The sequence below is a fragment of the Callithrix jacchus genome, chromosome 15 (assembly GCF_049354715.1).
Source record: "Callithrix jacchus isolate 240 chromosome 15, calJac240_pri, whole genome shotgun sequence".
NCBI lineage: Eukaryota > Metazoa > Chordata > Mammalia > Primates > Cebidae > Callithrix > Callithrix jacchus.
The window spans coordinates 98,650,270-98,676,169 of NC_133516.1; the positions used below are offsets into that span (position 1 = coordinate 98,650,270).

The 25,900-nt window shown below is 37.7% G+C and overlaps 1 long non-coding RNA gene across 1 annotated transcript in view; it reads left to right on the forward strand.

Annotated features, from left to right (window-relative positions):
• LOC144579613 (uncharacterized) overlaps nt 1-25,900 on the forward strand; it is a 133,563-nt gene that overhangs the window by 91,420 nt on the left and 16,243 nt on the right. The gene's annotated exons all lie outside the window — the stretch shown is intronic.

A 25,900-nucleotide genomic window follows, 5' to 3' on the forward strand; every position in this document is an offset into this window, starting at 1 on the left:
TAAGATTCTAGATTGACAGTCCTGTTCTTTTAGCACTGCAGAATGTGTCATTCCTTCTGACCTCCGTGGTTTCTAATGAGGAATCTGTCATTTGAATTGTTATTTCCATATAAGTAAGGTGTCTTTTTTCTCTTATTGTTTTCGTGGTTTGAGAGGGAGGGGAGATGATTAATTTTCAGAGGTTTGACTATGTTGTGTCTTGGTATATATGTTTCCTTGCCACAGCTGAGAAGTTTTCAGCCATTATTTGAGTAGTTTTTCAGCTCTGCTCTCTTCTCTTCTTTCTGGACTACAGTGACATGGGTTTTCGTTCTTTTTTTACTGTTCCACAGGTCCCTGAGGCTCTGTTTAGTTTTTTCAATATAATTTCTTTCTTTGCTTCAGATTGGGTCATTTCTTTTGTTTTATTTTCTCCTTTGCTGATCTTTTTCCCGTTGTCCCTCCATTCTGCTGTTGAGCCCATTCATAAATTCTGTATTTTGGTTATTGAGGCTTTTAGTTACAAAATTTCCATTTGGTTCTACTAATATATCTTCTCTTTCTTTGCTGAGACACTTTATGTTTTCATTTGTTTCAGGCACAGTTGCTTATTAAGCATTTTTATGATGGCTGCTGTAAAATCTTTGTCAGATAATCTAACAACACTTTCATCTTTGTTTTGCTGTCTGTTGATTGTATTTCTTCACTCAAATTGAAATGTTCTTGGCTTTGGTATGAGAAGTGGCTTCCCATTGAAACCTAGATATTTTGGATATTATGTTGTGAGACTGTGGCTTTTACTTGAACCACTCATTTTAGTGGTGCCCTCTGACACTGCTTTAGCAGCAAGAAGAGGATGGCACTGTCTTATTATTGCAAGATGAGTAGTCTTGGTTTCCACTTGTTCTCCATTGACACCTGAGAGGAAAAGAGCTTTTTTGTTCCTGCTGGGCAGGGTTGGGAGGTCCCAGTCACCAGTAGGCTTCTGCTGATACCACCCTACGTGGAAGGGATAGGAATGACTCACTATTGTCTTATACACAGCCGGTACTGATGCTATGGATCTAGAGGTGGGTAAGGGGGAGGTGGCCTCATTTCTACTGGGCAGTGGTCCAAATCTGGCTACTTCACTAGGCCCCTTCCAATGCCACCCAAACAGGGAGAGGAGAGAGACATTATTGCTGCATAGGGGGTTGGAAATTCTGTGTCCTCACGTGATTGATTTCTGTGGAGTGTGTGTGTGTGTGTGTGTGCATGCCCAGGCGTGCATGTAAGAAAAATCGCAGGTCACTGCTTTTGCTTCTCTACCACCCCTTCAGTCTCGGGGTTGTGGCTCATCTTTATAACCAGGGTAGAAGTCTAGGTTTAGTCCTTAACCATAGCTGGCATTCACAGTTTTTTTTTTTTTTTCCTTTCTGTGATGATTGCCTTGTGTAGAACAGTTACTGTCTAAAAGTTTTCTGTCTTGCTATGCTGCTCCTTTCCATGCTCCTTTGGCTAGAGAGAGCTGGCTTTGGGGAGAGCTGCCTTTTTTGTCTGTGCCCTGTTGGCATTTCTGGATTACCAGCTTTAATTCTAAGTTGCAAATATATGAAGTGAAAGGAAAATCCAGGACACTTACCACTGCGTTGTTTCTCGGGTCCCCACAGTCCCTAGCTACTCTGCCCTTTTTCTACCTTTTACAGTCTTAACGTTTGTTTTATGCATAACATCCAGCATTTAACATTCTACTGTAGGGAAAGGCACATCTTTTTCATTTTCCTGGAAGTGGAATTTCTTCCCCTGCTCTTTAGTGTGGCAGAGAAAATAAAAATGCTGCATAGATTACATTGTAAAGAATATAGCTTAGAACTCAAGGTAGAATTATTAACATTGGAATGGGTCTTTCAAAGACAGATTCTCATCTCAGGTAATTTAGATATCCTTCAGCTTGAAGACCTGAGTTGCTGCCTAGTGACAGGCAGTGACACCGTGTTCTTTGATTTTCTTTCCGTGTGCTATTTTGGTCTTGGTTTTGTATATACGGTTAAAGCAGGAAGCATATTGGGTAGGATTATACCTTTGTAAGTCATTTTCAGTGCTGATGCAGTTTAGCTGATCCTACTGGCCTTCAGTGCAATGGGCCAAATTGATTTCAATCAACCAACTAATACAACCCATCCCCTTTAAATACTCTTATTCATAGCTACACTGGTAGTTTGTTTTTCTAGGTTTGCTTTTTAAAACTTGGGGCCTGGCCGGGCATGGTGGCTCACGCCTGTAATCCCAGCACTTTGGGAGGCCAAGGCGGGTGGATCACGAGGTCAAGAGATCGAGACCATCCTGGTCAACAAGGTGAAATCCCGTATCTACTAAAAATACAAAAAATTAGCTGGACATGGTGGCGCATGCCTGTAATCCCAGCTACTCGGGAGGCTGAGGCAGGAGAATTGCCTGAACCCAGGAGGCGGAGGTTGCGGTGAGCCAAGATCGTGCCATTGTACTGCAGCCTGGGTAACAAGAGCAAAACTCCATCTCAAAACAAACAAACACAAAAAAAACTTGGGACCTTAGAAAACTTTTAATTTTTCAATTGCCATCAATAATACTGGCTTTTTGTATGTATCATTCTATGAAGTTTAAAACATGTATAGATTTTATGTGCAGTTAGTTCTTTGTTAAAATTTAGAAAAGTTTCATCAGCTGAAAAAATTCTCTCGTTATTCAAATGTAGTCATACTTTCCTCCCAACCCTAACACCTGGCAACACCTGTTCTCTTCTTCATTACTATAGTTTTGACTTTTGGGGGCTGCTCTATAAATAGGGTTATGTGGTATATAACCTTTTGAGATTGGCTTCTTTCACTTAACATAATGCTTGAGATTCATCCACGTTGTTGCTTTGTATTGACAGTCCATTTCTTTCTTGTGCTTATCAGTAGTTCATTATATGTGTGTATATAAAGTTGTTTCTACTTTATAATAATTGGGAATAAAGACAGTATAAACATGTACAAATTTTCATGTGAGCATAGATTTTCATTTCTCCAGGGTTAATTGCTAGGAGTGGGATTGCATAGTTATACTGTATTTGCATATTTATATAAGAAATATCCAGATTTTTTCAGAGCATTTATGCCATTTGTACCCCACCTGTAAACCCTTTACCTTTCTATCCTATTCAAGAGCATTTACCTTTACTTGTGAGAGAATTTTTATAAAGCCTCTTTAATATCTTTATCAGGTAATTACAACATCTGTGTCATTTTATAGTTGATATCTGTTGCTTGATTTTCTGTGCAAATCGAGATTTTTTTTTATTCATGTGTTGATTGATTTTGAATTTTACTCTGGACATTTTGATTGTTAGGAAACTCTGGTTCTTTTTTATACATCCTGTGGAAAACGTTGACATTTTCATTTTAGTACAGAGTTGACTCAGTTAATTTCAGGATTCAAGTTTGATCCAGCCCTCTGTGACTTGTGATTCCTGTCAGTTCAGTTTTCAGTCTTTTGAGTGTTATGTGAATCTGTCCCACTTATTTGCCACCCAGTGGCCAGTTGGGGAATTTGGCAGTGCTCTGTTCAGTAGTTCAGTATTCAGTGTCTGTATATGCTGTTTAGGATCAGATCCATGCTTGTGTAGCTTGGGATGACGTAAAGAGCTCATAAATGACTTGAAGGAGTCACTTCCCTGGACTCCTCCCTCTCTGTCGTTGACCCAGTGCTTTGTTTTTGGTTCTGTGGTTAGGAAGGTGGGGTCTTTTATTACTGTGATCTGCTGTACAGTTTCCATGATTGTGCCCCTACCTGGGGACAAGGAGTGGGATGATAGAGAGAATAAAAGCAACAGAGATTGCTTTTTACTTACTATTTAGTTAGGGGTTGCTTTTCCACTTACTATTTAGAAGGAGTTATGTTAGTGAAGGGCCCTGAAAGTTAAATTTCATTGGTTTTTATATAAACCTGCATTTGGGAAAAAAGATAAAACATAAAGAAATACTGATTATGGGTTGGGCACTGTACAGGGTGATTTTAAGTTCATGTTTTCACTTAGTCTTCATAAATATAAAAATGTAACCTATTTTACCCCCTATTTTACAGATGAGAAAAGCAGATGTAGAGTAGTATTACTATATAGATAGAAGTGTTAGAATTGGCTTTTAAAACTCAAATGTACCAAAATTCCAAAGCACCTTATCTTTTGACTACGATCGTACTTTATAAAAGAGATTACAGATTATAAGCATCAATCTAGGCTCATGGTTGAGTCTGCTCAGAAGCCAGGCTGCTGGGGTTCAATCGTGTCTCTGCTATCAGCGTAACCTCAAAAAAGCTTCTCAACCCTTCCTTACCTCTGTACATCTGCAAAATTGGGATAATAGAGCCTACCTGAGGGGTTGTTGGGAGGATTAAGTGGTCAGTGTAAAGCATTTAGAGAACCTCTGGCATATAGTGAGTGCTTTTTAGCTACCACATAAAACAAGGCCTTTAGATAAATTATGTCACACTTCCTTTGTTGTGCTCAGTAGCCTTGTTTTTATTTTGTATTTGAAAATTTTTATTTTTTTTTGTTTTAGAATCCTTTTTGCTTTGGATCTTACAGGCCAATAAACAAAGCAAAAAATATACAGTATATAAAAAGTTACTTAAAATGCAGTAGGGCATAATAATGTTAGAACCATCTTTATCACTAAAAATGTATAACATATTAATATAATAATCATGCAATACAGGACTAATTTCTTTTAGTTAAAAGTAGTTGACCAGGCGTGGTGGCTCATACCTGTAATCCCAGCACTTTGGGAGGCCAAGGTGGGTGGATCATCTGTGGTCAGGAGTTCAAGACCAGCCTGGCCAACATGGTGAAACCCTGTCTCTACAAAAATACAAAAATTAGCTGGGCTTGATGACAGATACCTGTAATCCCAGCTACTTGGGTGGTGGACACAGAAGAATCGCTTGAACGTGGGAGGTGGAGGTGGAGGTGGAAGAATTGCTTGAACCTGGGAGGTGATGTTGCTGTGAGCCGAAATTGTGCCTTTGTACTCCAGCCTGAGTGACAGAGTGAGATTCCTTATCGAAAAAAAAAAAGTAGTTACTTAGGAAAATAACTTTCATAGTTTGCTCCTGAACTCAGGCAAATGGTAGTTAGGCTTGTTATAAAATTATTGGGCAATGACTGAGAATTCTATTTTATTTTCTTCTATCATTGATTGTTGGAGAAGGTACTACGAAAGGTAGCTGATTTTAAATAATTTCAAAGAGACTTGCTAGACAGCTTTGGAATTTCTTCTTTCTGCCTCATTTGCTTTTTGTTCTCTTTCTGGGACTTCAGAATTAGACCTCACTCTATCTCCTTATCTCTTACTGTCTATTCTGTAATTTCTATACTTTTATATCTGCATGATTCATTTTGATTGTTTTATTCCATTTTTGCTTCCAGTTCACTAATTTTCTCCTCAGCTGTATATAATCTAATAGTAGTATTATCTTTTGAGACAGAGCCTTGCTCTGTCTCCCAGGCTGGAATGCAGTGGCACCATCTCGGCTCACTTTAACCTCTACCACACACACAGGTTCAAGTGATTCTTGTGCCTCAGCCAACTGAGTAGCTGATATTACAGGTATGGGCCACCACGCCCAGCTAATTTTTGTATTTTTATTAATAGTAGAGATGGAGTTTCACCATGATGGCCAAGCTAGTCTGGAACTCCTGGCCTCAAGTGATCCACCTGTCTTGGCCTCCCAAAGTGCTGTGATTACAGATGGGAGCCACAATGCCTGGCCTGTATAATCTAATTTTAGATTCACCCATTGAGTTTTTAACATCAGCTGTTATTTTTTACATGTCCAGAAACTCTGGTTTTGTTTTATAATTTCTTTGTTAAAATTTGTTTTGGCCTTTTTGTGGACATAAATGCTTAATGTCTGTGTATAAACACTTCATCATATAGGTCCTTCATCTAGGTGCCATGTAGCTCTATAACTGTTATTTTTATTTCTCTTTGTTTTTATTTAATTTAATTTATAATTTCAACTTTTATTTTAGATTCGGGGGTATGCGTACAGGTTTGTTACATGTAAATTTTTTTAAATTGACAAATAATCATATCTATTCATGGGGTACATAGTGATGTTTTCATACATATAATGTATATACCTTACTTCTTGAGTTACAGAGACAGGTTATGAGAAAAGGAGATTTTTTTCTCTTAACCTTATTTACAAATAAGTTCTGGACATATTCCATACTTGACACACAAGCTGAGGCTCCAAATTATTCAATCAGTAAAATATTTTCTGTCAACAATTTAAAGTTTTTAAAAAAGTTTGGGAACATTCATCTATTTAACAAGCAAAGTTAGAAGAAACATATTCTATATGGGTAATTGGAAAATCTGGGATATTGTAGGTTAAATGTTTTGGTGAAAAAGAGAAAGAATGGTTCAACAAAAGTTATTCCTCTTCCTAGCATATCTGAAACCTTCCTGGGCTTTTCTGTAAAATGGAAACCGTCGTAATATCAATCTCGGTTATCTATTGAAGTGTAAGAAATTATGTGAAACTTAAAACAATGAGCATTCATTATCTCACAGTTTCTGTAGGTCGGGAATTTAGGAGTGGCTTAGCCATGTGATTCTGGCTCAGGGTATATATTGAAGGTACAGTCAAGATGGTGGCTTAGGCTTTATTCATGGGAAGCCTTGACTAGGACTGCGAGGATCACTTTAAGGTGGTTCACTCACATGCCTGGCTTGCAGGAGGACTTACGATGTTCCTCACCATGTGAACCTTTCCATAGGACTTCTTTTGGTTTTTTTTTTTTTTTTTTTTTTGGAGATCTAGTCTTACCCTGTCACCCAGGCTGTAGTGTGGTAGCATCTTCTCAGCTCACTGCAACCTCTGCCTCCTGGGTTCAAGTGATTCTGTCTCAGCCCCCTGAGTAGCTGGGATTTCTGATATCCGCTACCATGACTGGCTAAGTTTTATATTTTTCATTGAGGTGGGGTTTCATCATGTTGGCCAGGCTGGTCTCAAACTCCTGACCGCAAGTGAAAGTGATGTGTCCATCTTGGCTTCTCAGTGCTGGAATTACAGATGTGAGCCAGGCACTTGGCCTTCCGTAGAACTTCTAAATGTTCTCATGACATCGCAGCTGGCATTTCCCGGAACAATTAGTCCAAGAGAGACTGAGGTAGAAGTCAAAATGTCTTTAATGACCTAGCCTCAGAATTCTCAATATCCTTTCTTCAGTATTTTACTGATTACATGGGTCAGCCCTATTCATTGTGGAAGGAGGTACTACCGGGAAGTGGAAATAATTGATTGGGCTGTCTTACTGGCTCCTACCTTATCTTACCGGATTACTGTAAGAATTAAATGAGGTTAATCCAGTGAAGGCTTCTGGAACCTAGTAGGTACCCATTGCAATACCTGTTTGATTAGTATATTTCCAGTTGATGGTACTGGGCAGAAGAAATACTGTTTCCCAAATGCAGACACTTATGTGTCTCTCTGAAAAAGAGATGAATACTGATCTCTGGCCTAAGAGATTAAATCTTGAGATTGTTATTCTAATTGTTAGTTTGTTTAGAAGCTTGACTGGTTGCTATTATGACTTGATATCTAAATAACAATTACTTTTGAGGCAAGAATATTGATAAATGCTGGAAGCCACGATTTTGACCCACAGTTAACTCTTTAATTTGATTACCACCTAGCACATCATCATTGAAGAAGAATAGTGTATTTCAGGTGCTATACATGCATTTTTTATGATTGAGTATCATTTAAACTTTTACTTTCAACACGATTCAGTAGGTTCAAATTTTTTTTCATTTCTAAATAGACCGTATCTCACTATTGATAGTGACATAGGTATGGTTTCCTTATAGAGGACACTAGTTAAGTTATTTAGAAAATAATATGTAACAAGAATGTAAAATAGTTACTTTTATGTATTGTAAGAAAGAAAGCGTAAACTTTGTTATTTAATGTTTTTCTTTAAATGAATTTTTATCATATCTGAAAAAGTTGCTTCCTTTTTTCATAGCATGCCTATTTTGTTACTGAGTATGTTTTCAATCAGTTTTTTTCTCACTACAGCAATGAGTAATAAGGAAACTATAACACTGGAAAATGTCCATCATTTTATAAAATCTAGAGTCTGATTACATCTGGTTATTTATGAGTGAAATTAACTGAAACAATTATCTTCTTTAAATATAGGATTAAAGCAAATTCGTAAGGAGGTGGTACCCATGGCAGTCAGTAGAATATCTTGATTTATAATGGTATGTACAAATATTTGGCCACTGGAGGGCTCCATATTTCAAAAATTACACCAAAGATATAAATGCTTACTGTAACAATTTTAAAGATAGACATTCTATACAATTTTAAAGTATAGAAAGATGTAAAGGATTCCACATTTGGAGTAAAATTGCTAATAAGTAAAGATACTGAATTAAAAAGCAGCTAATTATAAATGAAAATTGTGTGCATGTGCAAATAAAGTATATTTAAAAGGAGTTTGCTTTTTTCTGTTATTGAAGTAAAAAAAGTTTTGCTAAATTTTTAAAATAAAGTATCTGTCAACTCACAGGTTGAAATATAGAGCTAATCATTTGAAGCCTCTCAGTAAAAAGTCAAAATAGATTAAATAATTTTTTTGTCATATCTTTTTTATATGTATCATTTTTATACGAGGACATCTTTTTTTAAGGATTCATCATTGAGATTATTATTTCCATTAAATTTAACAAATTCTCCAGTTATTTCAGTGGCATGATATTAAAATCCACAGAATATGAAGACACGTTATGAAATTGAACCAAAAATAAAATAGATATGTCATCAAATAGTTGGTGATCACTGATTTTTACGGGTGTTTAATACTTCAAATTAGTATTTCTTTGGTGAAGATGTGCAGTTTCCACTGTCTGGCTCTGAAAAGTGGCCTTTACAGCTTGTTTTTTTTTTAATTAAAATAAAACGGGAACTTATAGGGGTGAGAGATTAGAAACTCCATGTATTAGCACCCAAGAGAAGCATCTTTTTGTCTAGAAAAATCCTAGGTTGTAAACTATATCGTGTTTATCACAAACAGCATTTCTTTATTTCCTTGATCTTTTTCCACTTGAAAGAAGTGTTTTGATTTCTTTGTAATTGTGAAGTGTTTACTTTTTAAATGTTTGAACTGAGCTCTGGGAAGCCTGCAATTTCTAAGGTAGTTGAGCTCCCCCCCAACCCCTCCGCCGTTAAGATTTGAGTCTCTTTGTACTCAGCCTGCAGAGCTGAGGATGTGTGTTTTGGGTGATTTGAGTAGCTAAGTTCTCCGGTTGTTCAGTAGCTTTGTCCCTTAAAACCTCCTCTTCACAGAAGGAAGGCGAGATGCAAATTAGTTGGTAATGAGGAGGAAACAAAACAAAATAAAGTAAAAAACAACTTTCTTATGATTTCACTTGAAACCTATCCAGGATCCGTCAATATATTAATCCCCACTTATTTCTACGTATAAGGCCCAACTATTAATATAGGGACAAAGATACCAATGAATTATGAGAGAAAGCTCTCCCTAAATGAGTACCCATTGTGCACATGATGTTGAGCACCATTGTGGAATGATGTTTGAAGCTACTGTGAAATAACTGAGCAGACTCACAGAGGATATATTCCCCCTCATCTCCCCTGCGCATTAGTATGTTAAAGATGATAACCAATGTCATTAACTTTTGGGCATGGGACATGTTTTTTTTTCTTTTCTTTCTACAAACATATCACTTAGTGCCGAATGTGTTCTATCTGTTTAATAGTAATCATGGCATACTTCTGGTTGGAGCTTACTGGTCACACAAAGAAATTTTGCCCTTCTCTTGTAGCCACAGAATGCATTCTTAATATTAGTCAGCTGAGTTGCAAAACATGTTTATAGCCATAAAATTGGGGAGGATATAGGAAAGGGCATGATAAACCAACCACATCTCTTACTGCTTTGTAATGTAAGGAGTTTCACATTGTGTATATTGAAACTTTTCTGCAGCACCTTTTTTTTTTTGAGACGGAGTTTCAATCTTGTTGCCCAGGCTGGAGTGCAACAGCACGAACTCAGCTCACTGCAACCTGTCTCCCAGGTTCAAGCGATTCTCCTGCCTCAGCCTCCTGAGTAGCTGGGATTACAGGCATGCACCACCTCACCTGGCTAATTTTGTATTTTTAGTAGAGACGGGGCTTCTCCTTGTTGGTCAGGCTGGTATTGAACTGCAGAACTCAGGTCATCCGTCCATCTCGGCCTCCCAAAGTGCTGGGATTCCAGGTGTGAGCCAATGTGCTCGGCCTACTTTTTCATTTTATTTTTTTAATACATAGATCCATTCAAATGTGAGGCATAAACTGATAAGATGCCTGTCTGTAGAGGTACAGTCTTGCCATAAAAGAATAAGCCTAACTGGTTTGATTCAGTATTACCTGTGACCATTTTAAACTCTCCGTCTTAGTCCTCTGAGCTCATCAGCCACAAATACTATCAGTTTTTAACTTGTATATCCATAGTGGTTCTCAAGCCTGACTGCACCTTAGAAACACCTAGGGAGCTTTTAGGGCTCTGGATGCCTGAGACCAATGTTCAGAATTATTCTGATTTAATTGGTTTGGGGTAGGAACTGTATGTTAAAGTATCTCCTGTTATTATTCTTTGTAGTCCAGGTTGAACGTGATTGATTAAAAAATAAGAGGCATTGTGGAACCTTTTTGAGGACCCTACAAGTTCTTATTAGTTAAGTGTCTCAGAGTAAATACAAAGACTCTTTATATTTGAACATGTTCTCCCTCTTCCTCCCCACTCCTTTGCATGATGCAGGTGGGGAACTCTGGTATTACTTTGGTTGCTATCATTGCCTAAACTATTTTGGACTGAACTACTTACATTTCTGGGGTGGAACTGGGGAAAGTGACATTCAGTTTTCAGATAGAATTTACCACAACCCAGTGAGCTTGCCATTTCTGTGGCCTGGCAAAGCAAATGAGCTTATCTTTCATCTTAAAATCAATTCTAACAGAAAATAGGATGTGATCTAGCCAAGGGAACATAATTCAGTGAGTAAAGCATGTTTTGAGTATACAGATCTTTTGAAATGTGTGGGACTGTAAAGTAAGGAAAGTTGTGGAAGAGCAATGTATACAGTAGGCAGGCGTGTGCTGTTGGGAAGGGGGTACTTGAGGATTAGCTTGCCCAGAGAACAGGTTTAGACCAACTCCCAGAAATACTTAACCCTGTCAATTGTGGGCAAGGGTGATGATCTGTTTATGTTTCTTTCCTAACTCTTCTCACAGAGAAAAAGGAAATGTCAAAAGCCAGGCTGTGAAGGTTCCCTGAGATTTCAGCCCATGCACTCCTGCTTTCCCTCTTCTCCTTTGGGAAGGACCTTGGGTAACATCTCTTCACCATAGGTTTAATGGTGTATGTTTAGATGACTCACAAATCTTGCTGTCTGCTCAGACTTTTTCCGGTTCATTCGTTATAACACTCCATGTCAAAGAGATCCCAGATGGGATCTCTGCTCAGACTAGAATGAACTGTTCAGCTTGTTACTCACCCTAATCACCTGGACACTCATCTTTTCCATTACAATAGGGAAATACCACTGTCACTCTGCCCAGCCCTCTAAGCCTTTGGGCTCATATTTCGGCTCGTCCTAGGCACATTTGACTGTAGTCTAGTCAAACACACCTCCTAAGTGCCCAAGCAGGCACTTGGATAAAACATAGTGAAGATGTTTAGGTGAAAACAAGGAAGAAGAAAATCACCATAGAAGATATGTGTGGTGGGAGAAAGTGAAGTGTTAGGAAAAAATTGAAAGTGTCAAGTAGGTCTCCCAGTGAAGGTCATCTAGAAGACTTTAACCAAACATTTTTGGGTTTGATACATAGTGTAAGTTTTATTTGGGCATGTTCAGGTTAAAAACCATTCTCCTTGTTTAGAATTAGCCACTAAAAAAAAAAAACAAAAAAAAAAAACAACTAAAAATAAAAATCTAACTCCAGACACGGTTTGGAGTTCTATTTTGTTTTTAAAGTCATTGTCATTTTTGTGGGGGTCTCTTACCTAGAAATATATTACCAGTGCATGCATTCTTTTTGCTATTTGTGGATTATCCATGGCAACCTGATGACATTTCGATCTCAGGTCAATTTGCGTTAGCAAGGACTCTAACTTCTCTGCAGTTGATACTTTTCTGCCTTGTGTATAAGAAATGTAAAATAGGTTTTACTTTTAATCATAAGAAACATAAATAGCAGTTACTTTAAATTTGTTATATTTAAAAAACTTAAATTATTTTTGCATATATTTGTATCATTGTAAGAAAATTTATTTATGCGAGAAGATATTTCTAAGTGATTTGAAAATGATTTTCAGGATTCTTAATTTGGTTGCCTTTCCTTAGCACTGGCAATCAAGGGCTGGCTCACAGATTTCAATTTCAGATCCTAGTGGGAACCTCTGGTGGAATCTTAGGAATGCTTTTTTATGTTTATTAGTGCCTTTCAGTTTTTGAAAGTGTCTAGATGTATCTACTTATAATCTATTTGAAGTTAATTTTTATAGAGGATACACGATTTTTAAATTTAGGATTGTGGGAGTTTTATGGCTTTTATGTAAGATGTTTGGAATAACCTTCAGAGAAGGATTCATACAATGAAAATATGTGGTTACAGACTGAGCGCGGTGGCTCATGCCTGTAATCCCAGCATTTCAGGAGGCTGAGACAGGCGGATCACCTGAGGTCAGGAGTTTGAGACCAGCCTGGCCAACATGGTGAAACCCCGTCTCTACTAAAAATTAGTTGGGTGTGGTGGCATAAGCCTGTAGTCCCAGCTACTCGGGAAGCTAGGCAGGAGTATCACTTTAACCTGGGAGGTGGAGGTTGCAGTTAGTCGAGATTGTGCCACTGCACTCCAGCCTGGGCAACAGAGTGCAACTCCATCTGAAAAAAAAAAATGTGGATACAAAAACAACTCACCTGGGTTCAAAGTAGTTATCTGTACAGTAGAATTTTAACTGAAAGGGAATGTCCCCTGGCAGGGGAAAAATGGTAAAATCCCTTAGGAAGTCAATTAAAAGGTGTGTTAATTCTACAAAGATATTAACCTCGTGATCTTCAATTCCAGGGTGCATTCTCTACCCTGCAAGGTCAGCTAAAAATATGCTGAAAAGCAAATTTTATAAGATAATGAAATAAAAATGTGAACCTAAACCTGTAAGATACAAATTAGAAGATAAAATCCCTTGTTAAATGTATCTGATAAATCCTTTTGCTCTTTTACAATTAGTAGCCTGTTCTTTTGGGATGTTCATAAAATACTGATTAAAAAACAACAACCACCAAAAAGTAAAACCAAACTGATGTACATAGAGAAGCCTTGTAGGTAACTGATTTACCCATCTGATAATTTGTACTGTGGAGATTTTTCTTCTTATTTGTACAGTTGATGAGTATAACTGTAGCTATTGGTAGCTGTGTTTTCTTAATATATAACATAGGAAAAAAACTTTTATTATATAAATGACTACAATCATTTTTAATAGATTTGAATGTAAGTGCTTTTAATTTCAAAAAACAGTTCTATGAAAATAGATAATAATGCTATTTATTTTGAATTTCGTACGTTAACAGTTTCAATTTAGTGCAATAAAATGAGCATAAGCTAAATATAAATACTTGAATTACATTATTATTAAATCTTTTGATTTTACGAAAAGTTCTTTACTATCTTTAAATTAGGAATTGGCATATGATCAATTCTCAGTTTCTTAAACAGGGGTTTGATATTAATACTGATATCAATCCTGATTTAAAATGCATATAACCTGAATTTTAAAAATATGTTACTGCACTAGCATATTTGTTGCAGATCAAGGAGATAGAGCTTGTCATCTCTGGGCATGATGACTATGGACATGAATGATTCTAGGCATCATGGTTTCCAGCTCTTATTTGTTTTGTTTTTTGAAAGCTAGAGAATCTTGAAATGAGAATCTTAGACTCGAAGGCCTCAGTGGCCTGCACAAATATCCAAGAGGAGCTCACTTTGTTTTTAGTCAGATATGACGGTTAGAAAGAATCTCCCCATACGGAAACCCCAAAACTGCCTGCTAGAAACATCTGCTATTAGATTCTAGTTTTAAACTGACACCACCATACAAAATTATGTCTGATATCTCTTCCTTAAGACCCTAAAAGGATGTGAAAAGAGCACTTCTTCTTTTGCAGAGTAGCATTTTCATTTCCTTCAACCATTTTGCCCCCAACATGGTTTCTTAGCCCCTCTCCATACTCTCAGTGGTCTTTATGTTCTTAGCAGATGTAGACAGACAGCACCAAATAGAGTGGGCTTTTCATCTTCTTGCTTGCCAGCTACTTCACAGTGCTGACTCATATTACAGTATGTCACTTTATGTGCTTTTCAGTTAAGGTAGGCATCCCCTCTCTGTTCTCTATTTTTGGACTTCTGTTCATTCCACTTGATGCTAGTAAGTTTAAGACTATAGGTGATAGGTTTCAGTAATATAAACAGTAAAGATGACAATGCTTACTTACATCTGTGGGTATTCTTACATGCTACCTAGTTTTGTTACTCCACGGGATTTTTAACTTAGACAGATGTCTGTTAGTATGCATTATTTGAGTTCTCATGCTAGAGCTTCAGAAGAGAAAACTAGTTTCCCTCTTAACAGCATTTGTCCTGTCCTCTACCTCTGTTATCTGATGTACCATTCTCAGCTCTATGTGGAATTAGTACCATACAGAATACTCATCAAAACTGTGAAAATAGCTTTGGAAAGAGGGCTGCAATATGAAGACAAAGCGACGCCTAATTCGTTGATTAGAATTAAGTTATTTTCTTAGCAACAGTATTGAACTGTGTTGTAGATTTTACTATAAGCAAATCTACCCTAAATTTCAAGCCTACTTAAATGTATATTATAGACAATATCTTGACGATTCCCCAGAATTTATTATATGAAACTTGATGCTGATGACATTCATTGAAGGCTATAAACCATGTCAGAATTGTTACTATTCTTGTTACCGTTCACGCTGCAAGTGGAAAAGTGAAGTTCACTTGTACCTTTGTTATCAAAGCAGGCTCTGGCATTTCCTGAACCCTGTAAACGCCTTGTTGCTAGCTAACGTTTGGAAGTAAATCTTAGGTCTGAATTTACATGTAATGATTCCTTCCCTTCTGTACACCTTACCTCCAGAGAATAAACAAATACTTTTGTTGTTGCTTTTAAGCTATAGCAAGTATTTTCTTTGTCTGGAATCTGAGTAATGGTAGAGCTCAGTAGTTTGAAGTTTATGTTTTTGGTTATGTGATGTTCTTAAGTGACCACATCATATATATTAAGTTCAACTTTTATGAAAGAGACCTGGGTCAAGTAAGTTAAGATGAGGGATCTCGTGAAGACAATAATTATTTTATGTATTATACGATGCCCAAGTCTTGGGTTCCTTATGACTATTACCTCTATAAAAGTAACTCAAACACTGCACCTGTTCAAGCTACGAAGATTGTATTTATAAATTATATTCACAGTTTTGGTATTGATATGTTTTACTTTATTTAACTCTTCAAAAATTGGGTATGTTTTTCCAGAGGCCTGTATGATAACTCCCACTGAAGCAAAACACCGTATTCCAAGTGATTCCATGTTTTTGTTTTGTTTTATTTTTTCTCCTAAATCTAAGAAAAAAATATCAGGCCATAACATTGCATGGAAAATGGGTTGTGTGCCACTACTGCCATACATAAGCCAATATCAAGATATTGGAGATACCCTAGAATTAGTTTTAGAAGTCAAATTGACATTTGCCAGTTTTTAGTATTTGTGTTGAAACCTGAAACTTACCTTTGTAGGAAATACAATTGAAGGAGAGACTGGTAGGTATCATCACGTACCAAAAATTTTGAATAAAGTCATTGAAATTAGAATTTGAAATAGAGTGAAATAAATCAATATTCTCTTTTGTTTCTTTTTAGGAAGTTTATATGTGGTTGAATATTTTCATCTTCCTTTTATTTCAACAAAACTGTAAAGCGTTCTATGCTCTTTCTCCTCCCCCTTTGGGTACTGGTAGTAATATAGCATAAAAAGTTTGTATTATTTGTTTTGTATGCTTTGCCGTGATTCGGGTTTCATACACATTCATCACTTAGCTGCAGTGTTCACAGGGATGGAATAAGCTGAGTGACCAAGCCTGGGTGGTATTTCTATACCAGAAACTCGGGTAGAATTAGGTCAGTCCCACTCAAGGAACCGTGGACTCTTTTCCCAAAATATATGTACATTCAAGGCACATGGAGAATTTTTTTTTAATCTAAGTGCTTTTACCAAGGAATGGGGACTGTCATGAGCAGGCAAAAACATACATGTCTATAATTTGCTGCTTAAGAAAAGCCAATATGGAAAATATACTTTTGTAGCTGATTATCCTATTTAAATAAAGTGTCTATATGAGTCTCCTTTTTAACTTGAAAGTTGGCAAATTCTGATTTTGGTAATTATGTAAGAAGTCAAAATTTCAAAGTACTTATTAGCAGTATTAAGAACCATGGCTATTACAGGTGTCTTCTAGGCTACTTCAGGATAAGCCTTTTGCCACTTGCCTTGCAGTTCTTATAATTGGTAGTCCCTGGGGTTGTATAACACTGATTTCTGTGGGTTACTACACTGGGACTAGTGACAAAGGATAAACCTTATGTCTACCAATGGAAATGGCTGGAGAATATTTGCTTTGCTATTTTGAATTGGCTTAATCTAAACTAAATGTTTTGTATTACTTTAAATATTGACTGCTATGGGAGCAGTAGCAACTAATGCAGTGGGCATTTATGGAGGATTATTTATTGGTAGAGCATTTATATGGTATAGAGGTTGTTATTGTAGGAGACAATGGAGAACATAAGTTTAATTGATACTTGGTGTTCCTAGTATGGTGCGCATTTAAAGGAGAATTACTCATCATGCATTCTCAACTGGCATTGGCTTGCTCTTCTTCAGTCAGTATAAAATTTTAATGTAGTTAGAATGTAATAAACTAACATTAACTTAAAAATAAAAATAGACTTTTTTAAAGAAGTTTTAGGTTCACAGCAAAATTGAGTGGAAAGGACAGAGAATTGCTCTATGCTGTCTACACTGACATTAACTTTTTATTCTAAGGTATTTATAGGAATATTTACGAGCACAAATATTTTACATGCTCACTTCTACACCTAACAAGCATCTTTCTTTGCCTTCAGACTAGAAAGGAAGAAGTGTTTTCAGGCAAGAAACATTGACTGAACATTGACAGTAAAAACTTAGGCCCTGGTTTTATGATACTTTCCAGCTGAATACGTCTATGGAGGGCCACAGGACGAGTAGGGATGCAGTGTGATCTGGTCTGAAGCCTCCTGCTGGTCTGTGGATGACAAGCTGCAGATCAGACGGATTGATCATTTTCCAGAAGGGCAATGTGGTACGGGGCAAGTGTACTGATGATGGCAGTAGCCCTGGGTTCTGGCCTACCTCTGCCTCTGTCTTGCTGTGTGGTTGAAGGGTTGAATTGAGTGACTCCAAACTCTTATCTGCCTCTAGCATTCTGTCATCTTGTGATTTCACAGGATGTGTGATAGGGAAAAACATCAACTCCTACAAGGGTAGCAGTGTGAAGTAATGAGAAAAGCACTGTGATGACCTGGGATGTTGTGACAGCTCTGTCATAAACCAGCCAATGGCCTTTTAAGTAGTCACTTAAACTTTTTGGGTCTTATTTGGTTTCAGCTACGGAAAGGTAATTGGACTTCCCTGATGGACTCTAAGGAGTTTCTTGGAGTTCCTTCCCTTTACTTTCTTCTTTCCTTTCTTTCCTTCCTTTTCTTTCTTGAGACAGGGTCTCACTCTGTTACTCAGCCTGGAATGCCGTGGTGCCGTCATAGCTCACTGCAGCCTTGAACTCCCAGTATCAAGCCATCTTCCCACCTCAGCCTTCTGAATAACTGGTACTAACTACAGGTGCAAGCCACCAAGCCTGGCTAATTTTTTAAAATGTTTGTACAGGTATGGTCTCATTACATTGTCTAGGCTGGTCTCAAACTCCTGAGCTCAAGCAATCCTCCCACCTCAACCTCCCAAGTAGCTGGGACTACAGACGTGCATGACTATGCCCAGCTAATTTTTAAGTATTTTGTACAGGTGGGGTCTTCTCAGTATGTTGCCCAGGCTGGTCTTGAACTGCTGAGTTCAAGTGATCCTCCTGCCTTGGCCTCCCAAAGTGCTAGGATTATAGGAATGAGCCATGTTGCCCAGCCTATTTTTCTGATTTGAAATAACTAATTACCATGTGATATTATTCGTCCCAAGGATAACTGCTTTGTAGCAAGTTACTTCAAAAAGGAGCATACTGATAGTTGCCATTGGTCACTTTTGAGCAGACTCCTTTGTGTCTTCATTATCAGGAATATCCTTGCAATGAATGTATCTGGAGCTAATCTTCCTGCAGATAAGTGATTTGCTGGAAATACGTTAGACACGCTTGTAGGGACAGGTAGTTTTTCTGGACAGTACAGTTTTTTGTTTTTTAAAAAGTAACATGACCAGGCACGGTGGCTCATGCCTATAATTCCACGTTTTGGGAGGCCAAGGTGGGAAGACTGCTTAAGCTCAGGAGTTCAAGACACCAGCGTGGGCAACATAGAGAAACTGCTTCTCTACCCAAAAAAAAAAAAGAAAAAAAAAATATATATACACACACATACATGTCTGTATCTATATCTATCTGCCTTTCTATACAGAAACCACTTCTCTACCCAAAAAATACATGTACACACACACACACACACACAGAAACCACTTCTCTACTAAAACACACACGCACACACACACACACTAGCCAGGTATGGTAGAGTGTGCCTATGTGCCTATAGGCCCAGCTACTCAGGAGGCTGAGGTGGGAGGATCACCTGAGCCCAAGAAGCAGAGGTTGCAGTGAGCTGAGATTGCACCACTGCACTCCAGCCTGAGCAACAGAGCGAGACCCTGTCTAAAAAAAGCAAAGGAATATATCATAATTCTTGATCAAAATATGCCACTAAATGACATTATTTAATATATTAATAAGGGAAAATAAGAGACCAGTGTCCTTTGCTTCTTGGAACTGAATATTTTCTATTTAAAATTATGTAAATTGTTAATTAATGACTTCCCTTTTTATCAAATGACTTTGGACTAAATTTTTTTTTTGTTAAGAGTGTGATTTTTTATATATTGCAAATTATTGCTGACATGAAAGCACCCACGGGAACACTTTCTTGCCTCCACAGACAAAGTGGTCTTGAGGTTTCTCCACAGTGGGTTCCATTTGCAGAACCCCTTCCTGAAGGTGCAGGCGAATGCCTAAAGTGTGTAGGTCAGGGTTTACTTCAGCTATCCCAGTCTCTGAGGGGCATCTCATGGGACTGGGATTATCTTTAACTGTTTATTTTCCAGCTTAGTTCTCAGTGGCTTGATAGAGCTTATGAATCTTCCCAAAGATCCCAGGGCTTCCCTGTCATTATTCCTGATGTAGCTGCCAGCAAGCAAGTTTTTATACACTTCTTGGAAGGGAAACTCTTGTTGCCTTAAATGTGCAAAATCCCATACCTGAGAAGGTCTCATTGATACAGTTCATAGGAGTGTAAAAGAGGCATCTGACTGAACTAATGCCTACTTATTTTCCATCTCCACTTACGGAAACTGCAGACATTCATGGTTCCACCATGGTCCTTGCAGCAAAAATCATACAGCATGTGCTCATGGTAATAAGATATCTGTATTATTAAATCAGCTAATGTACATTGAAATTGGTAGGGTTAAACATGAGACTGTCAGAATTAAATATATATGAAAGCCATCTCAATTAAAATCTATGGCGAAATGCCACTTGAGAAGTAGAAATTCATTCAGCATCCAAATGTTGAGAATAGTCAAGGCAATCTTCATTGGGCTCACGATGTAACTTTACTTCATTGGGCTCACGATGTAACTTTACTAAATGCTTTTCTACCCCTTAGTTTTATCGCTAATGAGATTACTGACATGTATTGAGCACTTACTGCATACCAAATGCTTTACATTTATAATATCTTCTAATAATTCTTAAGGTAACAATTAGAGATGTAGGGATGGTTATCCCTATTTTGCTGATGAGGAATAGAGGCTCAGAGAAGCTTAGGAATTGGCACACGATTGCAGGGTAGTAACCTAAGGCCAGTATGCTTAGTATAACACCATGCTGCTAATATTCCTCTGGTATTTAGGAAACTGTGAAGAGAAAAAGAGCAAATCGCGGCCGGGCGCGGTGGCTCAAGCCTGTAACCCCAGCACTTTGGGAGGCCGAGGCGGGTGGATCACGAGGTCGAGAGATCGAGACCAACCTGGTCAACATGGTGAAACCCCGTCTCTACTAAAATACAAAAAATTAGCTGGGCATGGTGGCGCGTGCCTGTAATCCCAGCTACTCGGGAGGCTGAGGCAGGAGAATTGCCTGAACCCAGGAGGCGGAGGTTGCGGTGAGCCGAGATCTCGCCATTGCACTCCAGCCTGGGTAACAAGAGCGAAACTCTGTCTCAAAAAAAAAAAAAAAAGAGCAAATCGCATTGCTTTCTCATTTGCCCACATTTCATGTCCTACTTTCTCACGTGAACCCTGTACTTCAACCACATCTGCTGCGTATACCTCCTGTCCCTTCCAGCAAGTCATGCTTGCTTTAGTATTGAATCTTTGCCCATCTTATGCCTTCAGCACTCTCCTCCATCCTATCTGTCTGTATTCCCAACTGCCATTGGTTCTTCAGGTTCCAGTTTTATTCATCTCCTGTGTAGAGATCCCTGGTATGTTCTAACTAAAAAATTTCTTTGCTTACCATTTTGACATTTAATGCATATTGTGCTGTTATGAAACTTCGTGTGTCTGTGTATATGATCACCTAACTAGATCTTATCAGCTTTAAGAAAGCAGTAACTGTTATAATAGCTTTTTTTTTTTTTTGGCGTGACAGAGTCTTGCTCTGTCACCCAGACTGGAGTGTAATGGTGCAGTCTTAGCTCACCACAACCTCCGCCTCCCAAGTTCATGTAATTCTCCTGCCTCAGCCTCCCAAGTAGCTGGGATTACAGGCACCCAACAACGTGCCCAACTAATTTTTGTGTTTTTAGAAGAGGTGAAGTTTCACCATGTTGGCCAGGCTGGTCTTGAACACTTGCCTCGACCTCCCAAAGTACTGGGATTATAGGCATGAGCCAGCACGCCCCGCCCTTTGTAATAGCTTTTGCAGTGTTAATGCATGTTAGGTTAGTAATTTCCCAAATAGTAAAAGGCTACATAATTCGCCCTGCTATTCTGTTGTCATATAGGTAGGTGGTAATTTTTTTTTTTTTTTTTTTTTTGAGATGGAATCTCACTCTGTCACCCAGGCGGGAGTGCAGTGACATTATCTCAGGTCACTGCCGCCCATGTTTAAGTGATTCTCCTGCCTCAGCCTCCTGAGTGGCTGGAACTATAGGCCCATACTATCATGCCTGGCTAATTTTTATATTTATAGTAGAGATGGGGTTTCCTCATGATGCCTGGGCTGGTTTTGAACTCCTAAGCTCAAGTGATCCACCTGCCTGGGCCTTCCAAAGTACTGGGATTATAGGCATGAGCCACCATGGCTGGCCAGTAATTTTTAAAAATATTTTATGTCTGGTTCAATATTGAATACTGAAGATTTACAAATCTTTCATCTGCTATTATAAAGGGCCCATCTGAAACAATGAATGCTGGAGTTTTCTGTCCCTGCTACCCAGTGTTTTCTGATACTTTTTTTGGGAGAGTCCAAACAAAGGGACAAATCTGTAATTACTTAGTAGTTACTTTGTTTTATTGTCAAATATCTAGGGAAGTCTTAAGACATGTTTGCCTTTTTACTATATTTAATGTTTCTCAACTGAAAGGCTCTGGGGGTAATGAGGAGAAATGCCAAGGTAAGGGTGGGAAGGTGACAAAGAGGTAATTCAGATCTGCATTTCTTTCGAGAGATTTCCATTCTCAGTATAGCTGACATTGTAATTTCGGTTAAATATTGGTGCCTGGCCAGAAATGCCTGTGAAACAGCTGTGGTTTAAGCTTCAACTGTAGAAGACAGACGGATGATTTTAACAAAAGTTTTGTCTTTATTCATAGTTTATTTTGTCACTTTCTTTATTTTATATATGTGTGTATTTGAGTGTATATATGTTCCTGCAGTATATGCAGAATTTTATTTCAGCAAATGATTTAACTAGAGATCAGCCTGTGAGTTTATCATTTCTAGGCCTTTAGCCTGTAGTAAACAACAGTGACCTGAGGCATGGAATTCATTGGCCACAATTGCATAAGAGTTGGTATAACAACATCATTTTCAGTACTATAAATTGGATAATGTGTCTGATGCCACTGTTGAGAAAAACAGAATATATAGAGTGGGAAAGGGTTATGCATGCTGAGGACAGAATTAAATAAAGAATTTTTTGACTAAAAACACAACTGCATTGTATTACATGGAAGTAAATGACTGGAGATTAAGTTCATTTTATCAACATGTAGTATATTAGAGTTAGTTGAGGAGAAGATAAGAATTGTATTCCTATAAAGATGGAGAAGTGGTTTTAAGGTAGGAAAAATCTTTTAAGGAAACGTGCATTATAAAGTAGAAATTGGAATGAATACAGGACCTACTGAAGACATGGAGGAAGCCAGCGGAAGGTTTTGTGGAAGAGTGGGTTTTAGAACTCCTAGTTTGTGACCTGTACTTGCTTTGGGTCTCAGAGGTCATGCTGGCTCTTAGATTAGAAATACAACCTCTTCGAAAGCATAAATGTAGTTGAAAGCAGTAATTTAAAATTTGCTTTTTCAGTCCTCCACCTCCCCACCTTTTTAAGGTGTAAAAGCATGAGTATTCTGTTTTCAGAAGGATGAGGAAAAAAATCCTTATTTCCTTTCTAGCAGTTTGGCTATTTTTGTTGTTGTTTTTACTCCACAAAAGGAGAGGCATCTCTGTACCATGCATGGTATGCCCAGCAATTTTTTTTTCATTTGAATGTAATTTTTCCTTAGCAAATAATGGCAGTCCAGAATGACTTTTATTGAGCTTGATTGAATTAGGGGGTATGTATGAAAATGAGTTCATTAAAGCTTAATTTATTACCCAGAGAATCGATGAAAACATCAGGAAAGCAGTCATTCATGGGGATTAAATATTCTTCTATGTAAGCGGGCAACATGGTTACCTTGGAGTTCCTTCTGCACTGACTTGGTAATAGTGACATCAGGGTGCAAAACACAGTCGTGGCACACTAGGGGATTTTGCCGTGATGTTCCTTTGAATGCTATGCTAGACGTTAATTGGGAATCTGCCGCATTGTAAGAGATGGGACCTCACCTTTTTTAATATAAAAAGCTTTTCAGAACAGCGCATCAGGGGACAGTGCAAGAGCTGTGCCAAAAAGCCAGTTGCTTCAGGATGTTTCAGTGGTTGTTTAGGCCACATCTGTAAGATAGGTTCTTCACATGCCAAATCAGATGCCCTGTTTGTAAGGGACAAATTATATTTAATAGATGTCTGTCCCACCTGCCATTATGGTTTCTCAGAGGGAATTCTGATCTGTGCCAGATCAGTGCTGGCTAGGTTGGGGTGGAGGTGGTGCAGTGTCATGGGTGGGAAGCAGAGGCCTTGAAAAGGGAAAGACAAGTTTCTAAGGAGACAGTGAGCCTCATTCCTGGGAGTCAGAAAGCCAAGGCTCTGTGGGGTTGAGTGGAGGTTGACAGTAAGCCAAAGTGGGACCTAGAGAACACAGACAGCTATCAGGTGGCTCAGATGAAAATCTGCCCAGGCGCTGGTCTCAGGGCACATTGTAGTCACCGTTCTGTAGGGTTCTGGTCACACTTAGGGAATTTCCCCCTGCTGGCCCACCTGCCTTTCTGATACCTCACATCACTACTCATTTCCATCAAATCAGAACGCTCTATGAAATACTAATGATGTAAATGCAGAGCAGCATATGCTGCAACTGCTTTTCTGAGGCTACTCATGTGGCCATTTGTAATAGCCAGATAAAATTTGGAGTGTTTACGTTTGGCTGTAAGAGAACTCAAAGGCAGTTTGTCACAGGCAGGACCTTCAGCCTTGAAACTGATGTCTGTTTTGTGGCTGATTTCCTGGTTTCTTAAATTTACCAGGATTCCTTCGTTAGCATAAAAACCCATATTGGCCAAAGCACAGCCAATGTCCTCTTTTACCCTTCCGGTACTTTATCCATAGGTAGTTACATCACAGGGAATAAATTCTTGAATGGTTATCAAGACAAAGTGCAATTATGGTTAACTTTTTGGAATATATTCAATTATATTAATAGAAACAACTCTCTAAGGATATATGAAGATTAATGAGTTTATCTTTGAGCTCCTGAAAGAACTTACTTATATAGGATGTATGGGGTATTTTATTTCTCAGGTAGCATGTATTCACTTCTTAAAAAGTAAATCCTTAAACCAAAATAAGAATGAAACTCACACTGTCAAAATTAATGGTAGACTTTCTTATCCCAAGTTTGGCAGTACAAATGATATATGTTTTTAGATTATACCAGTTTATTTACTTGACATTTATAGTCATTTACTTCATGATATTTGCTTATTTATTTCATAATATTTAATGGTTCTTCTGTATACTTTTGTAGATTTATATGAAAAATAAGTATGCAAATGTGATGGTATTATGAGATATTCTTTTAAAATATTTTGAATATTTACATGTTGCCTTTTTTATGATAATAATAGACTTTTATACTATTTATTTTATCAGTGTTTGGGATTGGCATGCTGCTTTCCAAATTGTAGTAAAAGCATGGGCATTTGATTCTAAAGTATTCGTATGCGTACTTTATAGTTTGCTTCAAAGATCTGGATTTATTCTTTCATCTGTATGCTTGTTTTAAAACAATATGGATGAATGGGGAGTATGAAGCCACATGAGACCAATTAATACTTTATTCATTCTTTTCAGCTTTTGTTTTTGTTAATAGCACTGGGTGGCAACTGAGTCATCTAATTCTAGATAGGATTACCCAGATGAATCATTACATATTTTTGATATTTAATTTGAAAAGCCAGTTCTTCCATATCATAGTGGCTTATTAGAAAAAAAAACTTAAGCTAAGTCATAAAATGACTGATAGTGTATTGATAGCGCCATAAACCAGTAAGTGATATCCAGTTTCTACAGTGTGTAGCTTACAGATTGAGAAGAAATATATTGTCATATTCTGCCTAGAGCAGGGAATTGTTTCTTTTAGTCGAGTGTGGATTTAGTTTTACCACTGAAGCAACTTAAATTTGTCTTACAAAGAAATGTAAATGATAACTTTTGAATTCTCAGAAATGATATGGTTTAGGGATATGTATTTGCAATGTTATTAAAATAAAGTGTTCCATTTAATTTATGCGTACATCCTTTTGCTGATTTTGATCTTGTATTTATTTCATTCTTTATCCTTAGAAAACAAAAATTATTTTCTATTTGTCCCCCTAACTCCAGGCTGCTTTCTTGTTTCTTCATTTTTACTGTCTTGGTTCATTCATTATCTTTAATATTTTAAAAGATAAATCATAGGTATTAATATCTGAATCACAGTTTATCTGGTTGAGTTGGGTCAGTCATTTAAAATAACTTGAATTTAGTCAGGATGATGATTTAACCCCATGTTTTTTCCAAAGGATTTGCCCGTAATTCTACACTTACTTGTAGCCAAAAGGCCAAGAAGTTATTGCCTATGATTAATTCCTGGTATGGGTAACCTTCATCAGAGAATTTCCATTGAATAATTTTAGTGACTATAT